This window comes from Eubalaena glacialis, chromosome 15, assembly GCF_028564815.1.
Source record: "Eubalaena glacialis isolate mEubGla1 chromosome 15, mEubGla1.1.hap2.+ XY, whole genome shotgun sequence".
In the NCBI taxonomy this organism is placed as follows: domain Eukaryota; kingdom Metazoa; phylum Chordata; class Mammalia; order Artiodactyla; family Balaenidae; genus Eubalaena; species Eubalaena glacialis.
The window spans coordinates 3,175,807-3,195,898 of NC_083730.1; the positions used below are offsets into that span (position 1 = coordinate 3,175,807).

The 20,092-nt window shown below is 47.5% G+C and overlaps 1 protein-coding gene across 7 annotated transcripts in view; it reads left to right on the forward strand.

Annotated features, from left to right (window-relative positions):
- Positions 1–5,785: 5,785 nt before the first annotated feature.
- ZNF516 (zinc finger protein 516) overlaps positions 5,786–20,092 on the forward strand; it is a 113,419-nt gene continuing 99,112 nt past the window's right edge. For 4 of the 7 annotated variants that reach the window (XM_061169011.1, XM_061169016.1, XM_061169015.1 and 1 more), the window contains exon 1: positions 6,184–6,268. The gene's annotated coding sequence lies outside the window, so the exon portion shown is untranslated. Of the gene's footprint in view, positions 5,872–6,183; positions 6,269–9,389; positions 9,456–9,706; positions 9,743–20,092 lie in introns of those variants that run through there. The other 3 variants (XM_061169013.1, XM_061169012.1, XM_061169014.1) reach the window with 3 other exon arrangements.

Below are 20,092 nucleotides of genomic sequence, written 5' to 3' on the forward strand. Positions count from 1 at the left end.
ATCGCACCTAGTTACATGCTACAGCGTGGATGGACCTTTGGGACATTATGCTCAGTGAAATAAGCCTGACACAAAAAAACAAATATTCTGAGATCCCACTTAGATGAGGTTCCCTCAAGTAGTCGAATTCACAGACACAGAAAGTAGAATGGTGGTAGTCCGGGGCTGCGGGGTGGAGGGGATGCGGAGTTGTTGATGGGAACAGAGTTCCCCTTTTACAAGATGAAGAGAGTTCTGCAGATGGACAGTGGCGATGGTTGTACAACATTGTGAATGTACTCAACGCCATTGTACCGTACACCTAAAAATAATTAAAATGGTAAATTTTGTGTTATGTCTCTTTTAGTGCAATAAAAAGTCACTAAAAAAATTGTACCCAATCTTATTCAGCCATAAAAAGGAACGAAATTGTGCAATTTGCAGAGACGTGGATGGACCTGGAGGCTGTCATACAGAGTGAAGTAGGTCAGAAAGAGAAAAATAAATATCGTATCATATCACTCACATGTGGAATCTAGAAAAATGATACAGATGAACTTATTTGCAAAGCAGAAATAGAGACACAGATGTGGAGAACGGACGTATGGACACCGGGGGCTGGGAGGGAGAGGGATGAACTGGGAGATTGGGATTGACATTTATACACTGCTATGTATAAAATAGATAACTAATGAGAACCTACACAGTTCCCTGTGTACAGCACAGGGAACTCCACTCAGTGCCCTGTGGTGACCTAAATAGGAAGGAAATCCAAAAAAGAGGGGATATATGTATACGCAGAGCTGATTCACTTTGCTGTACAGTAGAAACTAACACAACATTGTAAAGCAGCTATACTCCAATAAAAATTAATAAAAAAAAATTGTACCCAGCCTTCCTCATCAACAAAATGTCTTGACTCCTTAATTATGACAATGACTCATCCGTATCCTGACCACTTCTTTTCTCATTGTTCTGATTCTAATATCATCAAACCACCTAAAGGCCAAATTCTGCTTTCCTTCAACCTGTCTTCTGTGATGTGTCAAATGAGATCTCACGCGAAGGTTTCTGAGCATTTATTCCCTCCTCGGTTTCATTACAAGTATATCTGCCTACCCACAGTGAAAGAGATGTTGCTGGTTCCCTTATTTTATTTTCAGTTCTCTTAGAAAAGTTTGCATCAACATGCACATGTAATCAGTTATGCATGGGGAAACATAATGAGATTTGGGGGCAGAAAAAGTCATTGGTTTTGCTGTTGTAAGAAGTATGGTGTCAGTAACAACCTATCTGTTAAGTAATTAACATACTGTGGGATCGTGTGATAAGAAAAACACTCCTTCCCTTCCGGAACATGGGAAATCTTTCCAAAGAGGAATCCTTCCTGAATTTGTCTTTCCTTAAATGAATTCTGCTCTGCGGCCTACTTCCTTTTATTCTTCAAGCCATTATGAACCGCATCTGTGGAATTCCGTATCAGCTCTTCTGCAGCCAGCTGCTGCCGAGACTCTTTTACTTAAGTTGACATTAAGAACAGATTTGAGGGCCCTCTACCTGCTGTGAGGTCCTGATGTAGTTACCCCAAACTGCAAATGGTGAGAAAACGTGCCTGCAAATCCCTGGTACTGTTAGTATATTTTCTATGATGCTTTCGCCTCAATTCTGAATCTGCAGGAACGCTCTGACCGAAAGTTATTAAAGATATCTTTGTCATTAACCAAAATCGGCGCACAAGAGTAAAAGAGAACCCGTGCTGCATTAAGAATAGGAGTAGGGGTCATCATGGAATTTTCCTCTGAGCAGAAAACCAGGACAGATTGTTAAAACGGCTGATTCCCTGGGAAGGTTAGGGTTTCTGCCGTGGGGAAAAATGAGGAAACCATACTCTGTGTCGCGCATATGGGTCCATTTTGCACAGATCTGGAAGAGACACTTTGCTGATTATTAAACTATTGAAAAATTCAGGTATGGCTTTTAAGGTGTATTCAGACTCGGACACCACGGAGAGGTGAAGAAATCGTCACAGAAGTCTTTCAAGCAACACGCAGGTTTCCACCATGACTGACTAAGCCTAAAGCCCAGAAAGACTGACCCAAATTGTCAAATTTACACAAAAGACAGCACCAGAGAAAGCTGCTCAGTGAGAAGCTAGGAGAATCTGGGCATGGATCACATTAGAGGTAATGGTGTGTGCGTGTGTGTGTGTGTTTAGAAGAAACGTATAGTGTCTATTTCACTACTACAGTATTCATCACCTTCCATAAGAATTAAAATTTAAGAAACAACTGAGATAGTTTCCTACACCACGATTAAAAATATTCTGTTGGTTAACTTCAGATTCAAGCAGCCTGAAACCATTTTGTAAAGACTATTTAAAATATAATCACAACTTTGCCTCTCATCAGGGCAGGGGGTCACCATATGTTAAATTCCATACTGAATCACTCATGCTGATGGCTGTTTTCCCTTCCTCCGTAATCTAAATACAGCGGATTCTCTGAGTCTCCAGGTTCTACGGAAGGGAAAGATTTTAGGAAAGAACAGCAAGTTAGGATTGCGGTAATGTTTTTGAAACCATCAGTGACTGAATAAATAGCCAATTTCCATTTATACGTGAAATTACCACCTACTCCAAACAGTATAAAGGCAGGCAGCAGCTGTACTGCTCTTAAAACAGCCTTTACCTAGGAATACTTGTTGACAATTTAAATCAAATTTATCCCTAATCCACTCTGAAATCTCTAAATTTAAGTTAGTTCAGAGAGCTAAATATTTTATACCTGGACTTAGATATATGATGTCATTCTCCTTTCTCAGATATAATTTAGAAAATCCTAAGAAATTCACACAAAGACTTAACATTAAATATTTACTAATAAGTAGTGCACTTAAAATTTTGAGCATGCATATTTAATCAATATTTTTAGTTTGTCTTAGATTTCACACTATAGTTTAGAGAGTTTCACTTCCAGCTTTCAGACGGACAAGGCCTTTTAGGAAGTTCTTTTTATTTTGGTATCTGTCTGTTTTTCACTTTTAACTATTCTTTAATGGAATCTCTTAGGAACCTTTCTGATCTAAATGCCCAATAATCACACACCATTGCCTGACTTATGCAGACAAGCCATTCAACACTGTTTCATTAAAATGCCATTTTCCTTAGCTTGAAGGGACAGAGTCCCAAATCCTGAACAAATAATTCATTAGACCATAACAAGGGAAAATAAGTATTTTTTTCTCCATCTATTTCATTAACCAGAATTCTTGTCTGTTATAAAATTATAAATAACCAATGTATATCCAACCATTAATCCATCAGTCTTGCTGACTTCTCTCCACCCAAATATTGTAATTTACCTAAACATTTCAAAATAGGAGGACTTCTTTTGGGGTATTTCAGGGATGTATATTTTGTGCAGATGCAGTGTCCTTAATCTCTAATGGGGACTTTAAATGTTTGAAGATATTAAACAGTTGAAATTTTGACAATGCTGAATATGTTATAGGAGTAGTATGAGAACTCATATATTTTGTTTTGATACCATTTTTAAAATAGTGTGTTGACAAATGAACAGTAATGTAAACACATTCGGCTCACGAATGGCGCTCTCACCAGTAACAAAACCGCCTCAAGCTGCCATTTTCCAGGATGTAACTCTTGCGGCCTCTCAAGTTACATTCTCAAATTCTGCATGCATTGTAGAGAAACAGGGAAGAAAAGCACACTATTATTGTAGAACCCGCGTGGCCCTGAGTGAAATCACATGTGGGTGATAAGCAGGCTGGAGAAAGAAGGCAAGTCATGAAAATCACAATTTTATGTGGAGGAGTGTGGCAGTTTTGCTCACCGATTGTTGGTCTAACTTGTCAATTTTCCACACGTGTAAGTTATTAGTGCAATCCTGTAGTCTTAAATAGACCTAAGAATTTTTACCATGGACTCAAATCCATTCCAAAATACTACAAAAAGTATTAAAGTTTCAATAGGCAAATTTTAATCTCTTTGGGGGTGCATACATATATACGTGATAGTACGTCTCTATATGACATTTATATCCATGTAATCAGTTGCAACGGGGGGATACTTTTATTTGTGCATTTTTACTCTGCATTGTAAAGAATTGTGGGCACTTCAATACTTTTCTGTGAATCGCGCTTAAATTTGATGGTTCAAGAATACATCGCACTTAGGCATTCAGGCTGAAACCAGCAACAATCGTCAACGACCTTTACCATGCCTGCTCTCCGCATTAGTGCAGATCATTAATCATATTTTATGACCAGGGATCCTTCTCGCAAAGGTTCTCAGCCGTCTTGCTCCCTCCCTGTCTCTCTACCCCCCACTCCCTTGCTTCGTGGAAACGCACGCACATGCACACACACGCACACACGCACAAACATCACACACCCTGCACTCACGTTGCACACATGCAGAATGCCCCACTGGCTGAGAGTCCAGCTTTGCAGGCACAAGTCCCTTCCTGGGCGCTGGTCCGTAGTGGTTTCTGTTGTAAATGCCCTGAGCTGGAGCGGGCCCCCGAGCTGCAGCAGCCGTGAACATTAGCGAACGTTAGGCTCCGAGAGAAATGCCACCGCGGAAGGTAAGGCCTGGACTGTAGCGCGGCCTCCACAGCAGAGCCACGGCCGTATCTTGGATGGAATCCATCTCCACTGCGGATTGTCACGAGGTGAGCAGACCACGGCCAGGAGCCTGGTGGGAGAGGGCAACGTTACTCCGCGCAGGCCACCGCTCCCTGGATCTACGTCACCCCCGGCTCGCGCGTGCGGGGGGGGGGGTGTCTCCCGCTCCCACAGCCTCCCCCCTTCACCTCTCTTCCTTCCCCTCCATCTGCCCCCTCCCGCCCCTTCTCCTCTGCAGCCACCCACCCCCCGTGAAAGCTTTCTGGAGTCAAATTGGGATTTCCATTCTCAGACTCGACTTAGTGCAACTAACTACGGCCCACGGAGAGTAGTAATTGGGGTGAGAAAGTGGAGTTTGAAAAACAAAAATTAAAGTGGAACTTTTCAAGGATAAAAATAAAAAACAACAGGCATTTTAAAATTGCCAGAAAGCAGAATCCTTGTTCTGAAGTCTTTCCAGTGGGACCCCATCTTGATTCCGGACTTCATCTGCAGATACCCTGTGTCTGAATACCCCCAGCACCTTTATCAGGAAGTTAGGTGAAACGCACACCCTAAGCGGTTTGTAAAGCACGCGCGGCTGGGACCACCGGAAGGATACCCGCCTATAAATCTGGATTCCAGGCTTAGTGCTCAGGTGCCCAAGCCGGCTGAACATGCATTCCCAGCACGCCTGCACGTATGGATGCGTGCCTGTGTGTGTATCCGTGTGTGCGCGTAAACAGCTTCCCGTAACTGGATCTGCGGCAGCGCTAGTCCTTGGGAATAAGGGGCGACAACTAGCCGCTGGGATCGGGATTCAGTGCTATGAGGGGAAGAATTATCAGTGTCTGAGTCATCGCGAGCCTCCAGACTTTCCCCGCAGTGTGGCAGAACTTTGTGCTGATGAGACAATAGTGGAGCGTGTGCGTTTCCTACAGGGCAGACCATTCCGGGGCTGGGGGAAGCCGCGGGCCTGCGCCGGGCCGCTGGGGCCCGGTCCCCTCCCCGCGCCGCGCAACCCCCGGAGCCCGGCCGGCGCCGGGGTCCCCGCGGGGCGGGCGCGTCCGGGGCGCGCGCGGGCGGCGCGGGGAGGGGGCCGGGCGCGTGGTGGGCCCCGCGCGCCCTCGCGCGTCCCCCGCGCCCGGGCGCAGCTGGCGCGGTCGGTCTAGTGCAGCGCTCGGCTCCGCGCCTCGGGCGCTCGGCTTCACCTTCAGAGGCGCGGGGCGTGCGCGTCCTCCTCCCCGGGCCGTCCGCCTCCCCGCCAAGGTAGGGGCCGGGGTGGCGGCGCGGCGGGGCCCGCGGGAGGGCGGGGGGGCGCTGGGACCAGGCCTCGACGTGTGGGGGACCCGGCGTGCGCCGCGGGGGTCGGGGCTCCGGGAAGGGACTCCAGGGCGCGGGGAGGGCGGTTCGCTTTCCCGCTGGCTAGTTGCTCCGCTCCGCAATTCCGGGAGAGGGAAGATGCAACTTCGGGCGGCCCAGCGAGCGCCCGGGAGGTGGCTTTTACCGCAGTGGAGGGGCGGGGTGGGAGCGCGGAGGAGGCTCCGGCTTTGTACACTTCGTCAAAGGCGACGCGGGAGGAGGGGAGCTCGGATGCGCTCTCCATCCATTAGGAGACAAAGAGCAAATTGCCTTACTTTAAAGTAAAACGCTCCGGCTAATGAAGGTGGGTGATGGGGCCTCGGGGCCCGAGGAGCCGCTTCAGTTATTAAGGGTTTGGTTGATGGGGTCGATGCCAGTGGGCACCGAGCGCTGCTGCCTCGGGGACGTGCTTGCGGGGAGGGGCGTTGTTCCCCCCCCCTCCCCTGGCTGCGTGCCCATCAGCTGGGAGCTCATAAGTGACCCTAACATTAAAGAAGTGAGAGCCCGGAAGGGAAGTTAGGGCCGGGGTGGGGTTGGGGACGAGGGTTCTCGCAGTGACTGAGGCGGGGTGGGGAGAGGGGGTCTGCGTGGCAGGGGCTCCTCGGAGAGGCACCCAGCCTGGCGTGGCTGGGGGCGGAGGAGGTAGTGATCGCGCTGTATACCCGCGTGTATACTAGAAAAGAATACTTGGGGTGTGTGTTGGGGGGGGGTGCAAAAGCGCCTCCTCTGCCATTTCCAGGGGGAGCTAACCTACTGAAGAGTTACGATCAGTATTTAGATTGAACCGCCTCGTCGAGTTTTAAAGAAACTTTGTATGAATAAGTTTGTTAAAAGACAGCCGAGTTGGTTCATGAAGGAAGGTTGGTGTGCGGTGACAATCAGCCCTGGTGGGCTGGGGAGCCGGTGGAGCCTTGCTATTAGGGACCCGAGAGACCGAGCCTTTTACCCGAAAAATGTGGGTCTGTAAGTCAGCCTCGCTTATTATCAGCGTTAATAAGCTCCCCTCAGCAGACCGGGATGTGACCAGGGGCTTCTGGGGTTGTGTGTCTGTGTTTTACTCATTCCGCTGGGCTTACTGATAAAGAACTACTTGGTCTCCGGGTGTGCAAAGATCAACTTGCTCAGCCCTCTTTTAAAATATATTCATTCTGTGCCTTATTTAATCCAGATGCACAAAAAGCCATTTGCTGCTTCATTGTTGGTTTACATTTTTTGAAAAGGCGACTGGTGTAACCTGTGGAATTTGAAATGCAAATAAAAGCCTGTGGGAGTCGAGGCAGAACAAATCAGCGTTTATAAAGTGGAAAAGATTTAATGTCTTTGAGATCATTGCGGAGGAAAAAAACTGGAGAGGGGGAGTGATTTTTCAGGGAGTGAATTGTGACGTCAGGTCTTTTTGGAAAAGATGTTATTTTTAAGGTCTGAAACCCGGGTATGTAAAGTGCTTACAGGAAAAACAGATTACAAGATTAACATCTGTTAACATGATCGTTTATCTCCAGCCAAAAATAGGTCAGTTCTTTCTTAAGGAAACACGAGTGCTGGCGCATGCTTAAATAATAAAATTAAAATAATGAGTTCATAAATTAGGACAAGCGTTTGTTCTAATCTGACCTGTGAAGAACATTTTTTAATTTCGAGATCAATGAAAGGTCAAAGTCCCTTTTGGGTGTTGAGAACAGCTTCACCCTGCGTCCATCCCCTCCCGGATGACCCCCTCCTTTTCACTGCGCTCTCCCTGTCCTCCCCCACCCCGATTGCTAATTTCCCCTTTCATCCATTGAGGAAGTACAAAATATATTTAAACGGATATTGTCTGACGCCCCCCCTCGTTAACGAAGGCAAACTCTCTCTCGGCGCAGATGGCTAACTTTCAGACCTCTGCTGTTGTTTTACCAATAAATGAAACGGTAGGGAAGGGGGAAAAAAGGAAACAGCCTTGCGAAGTCTCCCTGCCCCCTGGGTGTGAGTGACGGCTCTCCCGGCCAATCCGCAGCGGCTTTCTCCATCCCGGAGGTAATTTGGGGTGTGAGTGTGTACGCGCGCGCGCGTGCATGCGCCCATGTGTCTGCACACTGTTAAATCCGACCAGCCCCGCGCTTCCTCAGGCTCCTGATTTGCACAGTTGTGAGCTGTAGACGTGGACACGCTTTTATCTGAGTCTTTGCAGCTAGGTGGGCACGTGGCAGTCCAAATGGAGACCCTCCCTCCTCCGAGTGTCCCCCCCCCGTAAAGAATGGGCGTAAGAAGTGCTTTCGGATTCAAGTCGAAACCTGCAGACGGGGAAGAAAAGGAGTGATGCGATTGTGCTTCTCAGAGACTTGGGAATCGAAATGTGTGGTTCCTTCCGTCACGTTCCCACGCGGCAGGCGCGCCCTGCGCTCTTGGGGTCGGAGGGATGGAGCCCACTCGCCGGGCGCTAAGCGTAGCCAGGTCGAGGATTGTTGAAACTGGTGTTAACTGTAAAAGTGAAGGGCAGCATGGACCTTCCAACTTCAAATTTTATTTTCTCGCTGGCAGTTGATACTTAGTCCATGGCAAAGGCTAGAATGTGACCTGCTCATGGTCAGTCGGAGTTCTGCTGCCCACCCGACTTATGAATGCGAAGGGCTGGCCGTGGCTCCCGCGCACAATGGGCACATTCACGGGCGGAGCGCGTCACGGGCCGCCACACGTTTCCTACGGGTTTAACCCGGCACCAACTTCCCTAGGAATACTGGTGGTGGTGTGTGTGGACACATGCTACCAGCCGTGTAGCATCTCTGTTCAGTATTGGCAGTGGCTGTGCTGCTTCGCTCTGGGATGGATGGTGCTGCTGCAGGGAACGGGTTAAGGACCCACGTGTGCCCCCTGCTTCCCCGAGACCCCTGGGAGGCACCCTGCGACCCGGCCTGGTCCACGCACGGTGTGTCCGGCTGCAGAGCCGCGCGGAGGTCTGCCGGAGGGTCCACGGGCGACCCCGGGCGACCTTCGTCCTCTCCCATCAAGATCCTACCTCGGTTACAAGGTGGTGTCCAGAGCCCCGCGCCTCCCGCCCGGGCCATTTCCGCCCCCTAAATCCGAGTACGACTCGATTCTCTTCCCCCCGCCCCCCAATCTCTGTGAGCTCGCGGATTGAGGAATGGGCAGAAGGGGGAGGCGTCGCTAGATTAAATCATTCCTATTTCTGTTTCTCCCGCTGGTGCGGCGCTGGGCCTGGGGCGCCTGGGGAGGCGGGGGCCAGGCGGGGGCCGGGCGGGGGCGGGGGCATTTACCTGCCCGCCCCGGGGGCGGCGGCCTCTCGCGGCCCGGCTAACTGGGGGAGGGCCGTGGGCGGGGCGGGGCGGGGCGGGCGGGCCGGGAGGTGGGGGAGGGCCCGGCCCGCCCCCGCCCCCCGGCGCCCGCCCCCCGCCCCCGTCATGTGGAGCGGACGTCACACGCCTCCACTGTAACCCAAGAAGTGAAAGAGACGGGGACCCACGGCCCAACTTCGCACCGTAACAAAGGCGGGGGTCCGTGCGGGCCGGAGAGGGTCTGACTGGGGAGGGAACGGGCCGGCGGGAGGGGGCGGGGGATGAGGTTGGGGGTGGGGAGTGCAGGGCCCGGGGCTGCTCTGGGGCGGGAGACTGGGGGGCCTGGCCGGGGGGGTGAGGGCCTGGTCTGGGGCGGGGTCTGCGCGGGGCGGGGGAGTGCGGGCCGGGCCGGGCCGGGGGGCGGGCTGCGCTGGGCCCCGGCTGGGGCGGGGGTGTGCGCGGCGGCGCGGACCGCGCTCCGGGGGCCTAGGCGCGGCGGAGGCCAGGTAATTGGTTTCTATTTTAAACTTCACTTTGTCCTGGCGGAGGTGGGGCGGTGGGAGAGGCGTGGTCCCCGGGCGATTACATAAGTGTTCATACCTGACCTGGTGCCGGGCCGCGGGCAGCGCGCGGATTTGGGCGCGAGGGGCTGGTGGGCACCGGGCCCGGGCGTCCCCGTGCGGGGCGGCCGCGCGTGGAGTTGCTGCGTCGTGCGCGTTGGACCTGGTGCGTGTCGGCCGTGGGGAGCCCGCGTGCACTCTGGGCTGCGGCTGGAAGCCCCGGGGTGTCCGTGGCTGGGGGCCGGGCCTGCCGGCGGGGTCCACCGCGTAACAAAGGGCAGGGCTGCGGGACCCTGGGCCGCGCACCGCGCCGACCTAACGGCAGGTCACAAAAGTCTTCATTAAACGTGCAACAGACCGGCAATTCCCCCATGAACCTGCCCGTAGGTCTCCAGTCTTGATTAAACATGACTTAAACATTGAGGCGCTCCCACCCCGTGGCGGTGTGATAAATACCATTAAAGGTCTGACCGGAGGAGAAGCAAGGGTGGTTATTCCCCCAGCAGGATCTTCGCCAGATTATTTTTCATGCCTTCCTGTTAGTATGATCGGAGTATTTTGGTTTAGGAATGTAAGTGCTACTTTAAGGAACTAGGCATGCATGCTATTTGGTAGGATCTTTCTACTGCCGCGCAAAAAAAGAGAGGTCGTTTTATCATTTGTTTGTTCCTCCTTCATTTTCTCTTGCATTCTTTGATTGTGGCGTCAAAATAGCTGTGTTATTTATATTGACACAGACTGGCCAGAATTAACTATCCCACATGCCACTCCTGCGCAGTTTCCGCGCCTGTGTGCGAAATTGGAGGGTGCGGAGCTGGCCGGCCGTGCCTGGGTCTGAGAGTTCGGGTCCTGGAGAAGGACAGTTTCACGAGAGCAACTCCCACGCTGTCTTGAATGGACCCTGGGAGACCCTGAGCTCTGAGCGAGACTCCAGTATTTTGGTAATGGAATTAGAATTTTGATGTGTTAAGGTACAAATATATTATGTCTGGTATTTGTCTTAGTTCATTAGTAAGGCTTTATTTTGTTAAACTTGCTAATTTGAATAAAATGAAACGTTTAGAGCACATTAACATTCTAAAAAAATAACAAGCCCAAGGGATGTGCCATAAAGCTAACTGAGAAGAATGCGAATGTCTGTAAAATGAAACAGAACAGCCAAGGAGCGTATTTGGTAGGTACAGGATTCAGCAGTGGAAAAAGAGAGAGGAGTTTTGCTTCGTTTCATTTCCGAAAGCTTTTGTTTGTCAGCATAATCTTTCCAAATGGCTTAGTATACTGAAACTTGCTCCATCAAGGACTTTTAACTTTTGGATGTGTAACTGATACTAGTCAGTGATGACTTGAGAATAGTTTTCATCACTAGTCTTAATCCCATTGTTATTTGTAGAGGACCTTTAAAAGTTGACTGACTAATTTAGAGATTAAAGTTTCCTTGGGGCTCTGAAGTCCCACATTTCTAACTTTATGAGACATCTCAGAGACCAACCCAGAGTGAATAGAATGGGAGATGTCTGTGAAAACAGGTCGATGCTGAAATCACCTTGTCTCCACTTCCGTGAATTAAACTTTAACTTCATTTACCTTACTTGCTCCTACGTGGAGATATTTGAGTCTTACAGGTGGAGCATTTAATGGGGAGATTAAGTTTAGCAACAATTATGTGAAAAAGAAGAGGAGACTTCTTTAAAGAAGAACTCAAAGTGGGGTAAACGCTAACAGATGGTTTTCAGCGTTACTAAACAGGGAAAAATGATAATGTGACCTAGGAATTTAAGTAGAGTTTAGTCATGGATAGTTCTTGAAAAACCAGTGCTCAGTTTATTGGGATGCTGTGGATTTCTATTTATTCATTTTCCAGGATACGTATTGGTCTTATTCATAATTTACCAGAAGGACTCTTATTAAGAATTTTGTGGGAGTGGCTGTAAGTCTGGCTGGAGATTGTGTTTAGAGTTTCAGCTGCATTATACCTTAATGGCATAGAAATAGGAAACTGAAATAGAAGCTGATTCTGTTCAGCGGGAAGGAGCTTGTCCAGACGTGTGTACTTTCCTTTCATAATATATTTGTTTGCAGTGTTCAAGACACTGCACTCTTTTGGTTTTTATTCCATTTTCAACATTGGTTTTAGTTATATCATTAAAAGTGATATTTTGCTTATAATGTAGCTAGATTTCCAACTGAATAAAGCAACTCTGTTGTGCAGGAAACAAATAACTTTTTCATTGGTGTTTGATGGCCAAATTTAGCTGGAGACAGCTAACCTTTCTCAGTGATAGGCATAGATTTCAGCTGAAGGCATAGAACTAATGGTAGAAAGCAGAAGAAAGTGAAATGTATTTGATCAGATATCTGCAGTTATAAATATTTGAACATAGAAGTAACATTCCTTCTTCAAAAGCAGACATCTTACATGCTGTAAATGTTTATACCTTTTAGCACTTGGATGGACTTATTCTGACACAATCAATTCTTTCAAAAAATGCATCTCTTTGCTGCCCTAACCCCTCCCCCTCAAAAGCTCTAGAGGCTGTGGGGAAAGTTCCATTAACTCTCTTCTTACTGAATGCCGTCCAGAGGATACTAGTGGGCCTGTGTGCTGCGTTGCCCTGGCCCCGCTGCCTATGTCCCCCTCGCTGTACTTACACCGACGGCAGAACTAGCACCCAGCACATGGACCTGCCTCGGCTTGCTTAGCACTGGGCACCTTTGATCTTTTCTTCCGGAATTATTAATGTCTAAACAGGAAGAATTCATTGCATCACTGTCTTTAGCTCCCAGACCCTTATGCTCTTGGTAGGAAACATCATCTTATTTGGATTTGCATTTTTCAAGTGAATAGAGCCGTGTCAGGAGGTGGATTTGTTCTGAAGTCTGATCAGGTGGTGTTTGGAATCCATCTCCATGTGTGGTATAGAGATAGGCTAGCAGGATGGAGCTTTGAGAAGGCAGATGTGAATGTGGAGTGTGGGTGTGCCTCCCTGGGCTGCCATTCTGTCTGCTCTGGAGTTTGGGTACCAGCAATTTTTCGACTCTTGTTCTGCGCTGGGCTTGGTGCTGACTGGTGGCATGAGTCACACAGGTGACGGTGGCCCTCTTCTCCTTCCTGTCTTCTCCTTGGGGATGTCACCCCCAACCTTTTACATCTGATGGCCAGCAGTATGTTGGCAGCAGCCTGTTAGGGTTTGAATGCACCTTGGGACCACAAGAGTGACAGCATTTTTTAGATTCAAGCCTTTGCCTCCATTCTCTCTGGACCCAGGAACAAGTGAATTGTGGGGGGGGGGGGAGGTAGGGAGGTGGGACATTTCTCTTTGATGGAGGGATGACCTCTGCCCTGAGTGAGCTGAGATCCCGCCCTACCTCTTTCACTAGAGGGGGCAGTGATTTATGGGAGGGCATCCTCTTTATCCTCTGGCTCTAGCTATGAATACCTTACAGTTTTCAGAAATATCGGCAAATTGTCACGAGCCCATTTTAAGAAAGGAGTCACATCAAATGTTTATTTAAGAAGAATTTCTTAATACAACAAACCTTATGGGAAAAATAAAGAAAAACTTTCACCATAAATTTAAAATGTCTCATCCAGTTCTTTTAAAAGCACCTTTATTTTAAAATTAGTTTTCTTCAAGAGAGGACTATTTGAGGATTATGACTTAAATAGTCATAGGGAGGATACATATATAGGCACTATAAATGCGCTGCTTGTATTTGAAATTTACACTATCTGCTAAGGTATATCAAGTATATTTTAGAGGGACTGGTAAAAATTAGCAGTTGCAACTGTCTGTTTTGTGTATTCTTTATCCCTTGCATCTGGCTACACGTGATTTGAACAGCTGAAGCTTTTCTTTCCAAAGCTAGTGCTGGCTGTCATATTTATGTCCAGAATGAAATGTTTTCCAGTAGCATACATCGGAATCGTAACGAAGTATAATTTTGTGGCTTTCAGTATCCCTTAAAAGTAGTTTTCCGAAAGAGAGCTGGCATTTAGTCTTCAGTGCCAATGGTACTGAAAATTACAAAGCAGAAGTAATTAGAGACACAACTATTTTTAGAACCCAAACATGTAAATATGTGTAAAATGATGAGTAAAACACCACACCGGTGAGTCGAAAAAATCGATTTACAAAGCAGCTCCATTGGGTTTAGATACGTTTTACTGTATATTTCAAATATGTGTTCATTCGGTAGATTTTCTTTCTTTTTCTTTCTGTTCTGTTGTTGTTGTTGATGATGGTTTGCTGTCAGGAATTTAATCAAGTCATTGCGTTCCAAAAACTGACTTTAAGAGACATGTATTTTATGTGATTGTGAGGTTCAGACACCAACTCAATGGAGTGTTGGAAGTCGGTTGAGATATTAATGTATTTTATTTTCAAGACGAAAGTAAGCTGTTGTTTTATTCCTTGAAAAGCAGGTAGGCTTGTCTCTCACCGTTTCTGGCACCCGGAGGATTGCTGTTGTCAGCTCAGCCCTCGGATGCAGCTGTCTTGTTATTTTCTTGCTCATTTAGGGGATGGGGAGCTAGGCTAACTTGTGGTGTTAGCTTTCAGGACGTAGTTGAAGGGAGACTCTGAAAAACTGAGGTTCTCTGGTAAAACTCTAGTTTTTTTCTTAGGCACTAAGAATTAAAGAAGAAAGCTTTTTTCAGCATTATTTGGTCTCACTTGAAAAACCCTCCCCTCTTCACCTCTTCCCATGTGAAAGGAAGGGATATTTGTTTAGGAATTTTTGTCCTTTGTCTCAGAAAAGGGCACCATGTGCCTGTGTTTGCCATATGGCACTGTTTAACCTATGTTGCTCGGGCTGACTTGGGCTGCATGAGGTACTGATTCATTTCAGCATTCCAGAATGTTCTTCGAAAGTTAGGGCAGTGAAGGATGCATCCAGAGATGTGCCGAGAGGCTGTCCTGTCTCTAGCAGCTTCTCATTCTGTTGATATTTGAGGGCTGTGAGCAAGTGTCACTTCTTTTGCCTGAAATAATTTTTGTGGGAAAGAGTTTGACATTAAATGTTGGCTGATTGTGTTGACTCAGGAAGACACACAGCCCAAAGTGAGTAGTTAAAACTTCTGCTGGTTGTAAATAGGTTGAAAGTTGGGCTAGTGAGACAGGACTTTTCACTGTTTCGTTCCTGATTATTCTAGTGACTTTAACCTAGAGCTAAAAAAAAATGTGGGTTTTTTTTTTTCCCCTTAAAGAATTAGCTATTTTTATTTTTGAATGGATGGATGAACAATGGACAGATGGGTGATCCTCTTCCATAGTTTAAACTTTTGTGGTGCTGTTCTGGGATTATCTAGATGTTTTCATCTTGTTTTGTTTACACGTGTTATTTTGAATTTTCAGATAGACATGGATTTAATCACAAGGGTAGCTCCTCTGCTAGATGCCACGTCTCAGGAAGCTGTGGACGTGGAGAATCAAGATCTCTGCCTCCATTTTTAAGGTCCCGTATGGCTGTCGAGTTGCCCACCAAAGCTCATGTGTGTCCAGATAGTCTCCTGCTGAATCTGTCTCATTAGTTTTAATCGTACTGTGTTTCCTGTTTTAAGGAGAGAAGTAAACACATTTATACTCATTCATGTGTGTTGCCTGTAAAGCGTATGTGGGCATATGTGGATGGGAAGGTACCTCTCAGAGAATCTGAGCGGTGTGAATGAAGGCTGCTTTGGGTGACACATCATTTATATTGACACCGTCAATGACCTGGGGCGATTTTTGTGCCATTTGGAGAAAATATGATCATTCACATTGATAATCATAGTCTCACCAGATGGAGATTCATCATACCAGAGCTTTTCGTGTCTTTAGCATGACCATTAGCATAACGGTGATAATTTGTTCCTTGGAGTAACACCAAGCGTAATTTAAATTAGTGTTATTGTGATGACCCAGCCAGGTGCTCAAGTGGCTTCCTTAGTTCAGAAATGGCTTTTTACTTTTTAAAACAAGAGGCAAGGATGATGACCTCATTTCTAAAACCAACTTGAAAAACACAACTATGAGTAAATAACTGAATTCCTAATGTAAAAATACTTGCCATAGCAACGTAAACTTGGGACAATTCTGCAGAGTCATGGGATTAGTGGTTTTGTGGTAGGATTAAAATTGGCCTCAGTAAATTACCCTGGTGACAGAAAAGCAGAGTCTGTTAAGGGTTTTACAGGAAGATTGGCTTATCAGTTATTTTCTAGGTTGATGAAAGATTATGGGCTGCTTAAAATTTGAACTTTACAAAGGAAGGTTAATTTTTCTAATAGCTACACATTTTAAAGTATCTGTAGGGATTGGTTAAAAAAAAGAGGTTACAGCAGTTAGAATTTGGGATTTTTTGTGCATGTGGGAGTCCATTGACCATCCGTGTTCATTTAGCTACAAATGTTCAGAGGGCAGTTGAGAGTATGCATTTCAGCCAGCGGTTAAATTAGGTCTTTCCAGTGTCCATGGAAATAGTAGACTATTTTGGAAAGTGCATTAGATCTTTGGGGCCACAAAGGCACCATTTAGACGCTTACTGAGCTGTACCTTCGTGGCCCGAGCAGGTTACGGGGGTGCATTGCTCCAGAGTAGGGTTTTCACGTCTGTCGGGAGTTTTCAATTGATTCTACAGAATGACCATGAAGGGAAACATTTACTTTCCTGGTTATTTACCTTTCTTTGTACATTTATGTTACTTCTATTTGGACTTGTTTAAAAAGGCTCATACTGAGAGTTATATGTGTGTTATTTGCAGCTGACTTAGAGATGATTTGGGGGTGAATCTGGACATTTTACAGGTACTGAACTGCAGAAGGACTTAGTGATTCGGCTGAGGCCGCAGTGATGGAGCTGAGCTCAAACCCAGGTTTCCTGAGTCGCAGTCTGGTCTCTTCCTGGTACCCCGTGCTGAGCGCACAGAAGAAAGTGAGGTCGCCGTCTGAGTTCACAAGGAGCTTGTCGAGAAGGTGCAGGGCTGATCGAGCTCTGCGAGTGTAGACCCAGCAAAGTGGTGGGTTATTTAGGACAGGAGGGAGAGGGTTCCACTTCAGTTTCACTTTCTGATGCTTACATCTGTCTCCAGAGAGAAGAAAAAATGTTGACTAAATTTTTGCAGCTCTCCATGGGGATATCGTGTTAGTGGGAGAACTGGATAAACTGTCCCACTTCAAGGCCACCCAGCATCGCCGAGCTCAGGCTGGGAGGAAACGGGGAAGCCCCGTCGTCACCCAAGACCTGGCAGCTGTGGGCACCCGTTCCCAGCTCAGCACGGGACCCGGGTACAGATTTTCTCGGGAAACCCAATGGTAACACCCTACTCTCATCACTTTTTATAAGAGAGTAAATACAGAAAGCAAATCACCAGCAGAGGATAGAAAGTCCTAGAAGAAAAACGGCAGCAAAACATCGCAGGGAAAGGGGTCCTCGAGGACCAGCGATGGCTGAGATAGACCCGCAGTCTCTGGGGGGCCTCCTGTCTGAGGCCGCGGCAGAGGTGAAGGGCACGCTGGAGCAGAGCAGGGCCCATGCAGGGCTAGGCTCTCATCGCGATGCAGCAGGTGCCTGCCAGGTGGGTTGGGGAGAGCCACAGGGGAGACCAGAGCAGGTGGGCGCCTTCCCTTGTGCACATCTTTGGTGCAGGTGGGACGAGATGGCAAGGAAGAGGAAGACAGGTGGGGGAGAGGGGCAAGCCGACCACGGTGAGACCACGCTTCCCTTTTCCCTGCTGGTGATGGCAGTTCAGACAGGTGGCCACAGCACCCGTGGGCCTGGCTGGCGGGGTCTTGCTCTGCTCCTGGATGCTGTATAGGGGATCCGTTCCCTCTGCCTGCTCCGGCAAATTGGGAGCTGGGCCAGGGTGCAGTGAATTTGTCTTCATCGTGCGAGAGCCGCTTAGAAAACCTGTCTCCTTTGCGTTCTCCACGTGGGCAAACATAGCCAACATTCTAGGTTTTCTCTTAAGGGGAAAAATCAGTAAACTGAGACCCAGATTTTGCATTTGTTTTCCCTTCTCTGAAGAAGATAGTACTGAGTACTTTTTCATTATTTTCCTGACAGTATGCCCTAGGTAGTTTGCTACCTTTCTAGAAATTTCTCAAAATACGTAATGACCCATGTAAACTCAGATTGTAGAGATTTATTTAATCGGTGTACGGACATCATCCTGTATGCCCTTCTGTGAGGATTTTGGCAGGCTTGTTGGAGAATCTGGTGATTGAAATCCTGTTATTCGTCTGTTGGTAGGAAGAGTTTGCTTGTTTATCCCCATTCCATAAAGGGTATGAGGTACGCTTGAGGTCTACATTAAATATAGAGTAAAACATAAATAAAAGTCAAGAACAAGGAAATGAAATAATAGGTCCTGACAAGGGGAAAATAGGATTCCATATCCAGATCATCGTGTTCCCTCCCGTGGGTATACTTGGACCAAAATTTATAATCTGAGCTTTCTGGTCACTAAAACAAGAGTGAAACAAGGCCGTTTATATGTCGAATTGACAATACGGGCAAAACTCACCGGTTCTGTGAAAGAGAAGCCTTTTCTAGCCTGTAACCCTAAAGGAGACTTCTCACGTTGATTTGTATGTTGACCTTTTTCACAGGCCATGTGTTTTCATGTAGACGGTCCTCAGTGATGCTCTTAGGGTAGGTCTGCGGTGGCTTTCCAAAGGTGGTTCCTCGGAGCTACCCTGGTACAAGGAGCCGAGGGCATCAGAACACAGTAGTACCCCGCGTTGAGAGCTATTTTTTGAATCACCATGACAATACGATCCTAGGTATTGAGCATTAACAGTTTCTCGCTATATTAGAAGTTGAATTTTTACTACCAAGGACTTATAGACGTGAATCAAATTGGGTGAATGCCTGAAAAACCAGCCCCCCAAATAAATAGCTCATAAATGCTCTACCAAGGCTCATTGCCTTTCCACAAACACCCATCTCACACCCGCTGTGAGCAAGGCTCCCACGTTCTGTGTGTATTTTGTTTAGTATTCATAACAGTTAGGAGATAGGAAGTCATTCTAGTCCCCTGCCCCCCACTCCCTTAACCACTGAGACTCTCGCGGTTAAGGAACTTGGGTTATCTGAGCAGACCATCTTCTGGGCAGTCACCTTGAGTTTGACCTTCCTCATGCTCATTGAAGCCTAGAGACTTTGAATCTTGGTCTGAACCATCTGGAATTGTGTCACTGTGGAGATCACATCATGGAAGGCCAGTGTTCCTCCTCCCGACCCCTCCCCCTTTCTAGGTGGCTGGGGTTACTGATGGACCCCCAGGAGGAGCTGGCAGCCAGTGTCAAGGGTGCCCTGAGCTGGGACTGGCCACCTGAGCGTGTGGGCCCCCGCTCAGCACATGGCCATGTCTGCTGTGAAGGTGAGCGGAGACTTAGAGTAATCAGTCCATCAAGAAAGAGCGTGGTCTGGGGATTTGAAGCAGGGAAGCTCCTGCATCAGCGTCCAGCCGTCCAGCCAGCTAGGGGGGCTTGGCCCACCTCAGCCGCCTCTTCTCCTGGTCGGCTTAGGGAGCCTGCACCAAAGCCCAGAGGGGCCTGAGCTTGGGAAACTGGGGTCTGTATTTGCAAATCTCTAGGGCAGGGGTCGGCAGCCTTTTTCTCCCTCCCTCCCTCCTTTCCTTCCTTCCTTCCCCTCCCCCCCCTTCCTTTCTTTCTTTTTTTAAATTTTTATTAGAGTATAGTTGATGTACAATGTTGTGTTAGTTTCAGGTATATAGCAAGGTGAATCAGTTATACGTATATATACATCTCCACTCTTTTTTTTTTTTTAGCTTCTTTTCCCATATAGGCCACTACAGAGTATTGAGTAGAGTTCCCTGTACTGTACATCAGGTTCTTATTAGTTATCTATTTTATATATGGTAGTGTGTATGTGTCAGTCCCAATCTCCCAATTTATCCCTCTCCACTGGCAGCCTTATTTTGGTAAAGGGCCAGATAATAAATATTTTGGGCTCTGTGGGCCAGAACTTCTTGTTAGAGCTAATTCACTCTGCCTTGTCGCAGTTATAGAAGCAGCCACAGACAACACATCAGTGAGGAAATAAGCTTTATTTGTGGACACCGAAACTTGAATTTCATGTCATTTCATGTGTCACAAAATACTCTTCTCCCTTTGATTCTTTTCCAGCCACTTAAGAATGTAAAAACCATCCTCAGCTCACAAGCCACACAAAAACAGGTGGCGGGCAGGCTGGCTTTGGCCTTGGGGCCGCAGTAGGCTGACCGGCACGCTAAAACAGTGCTGCCTGGTAAATAGAATGCTGCTGTCGTTCTCAATTTTCTAGTTACCCCATG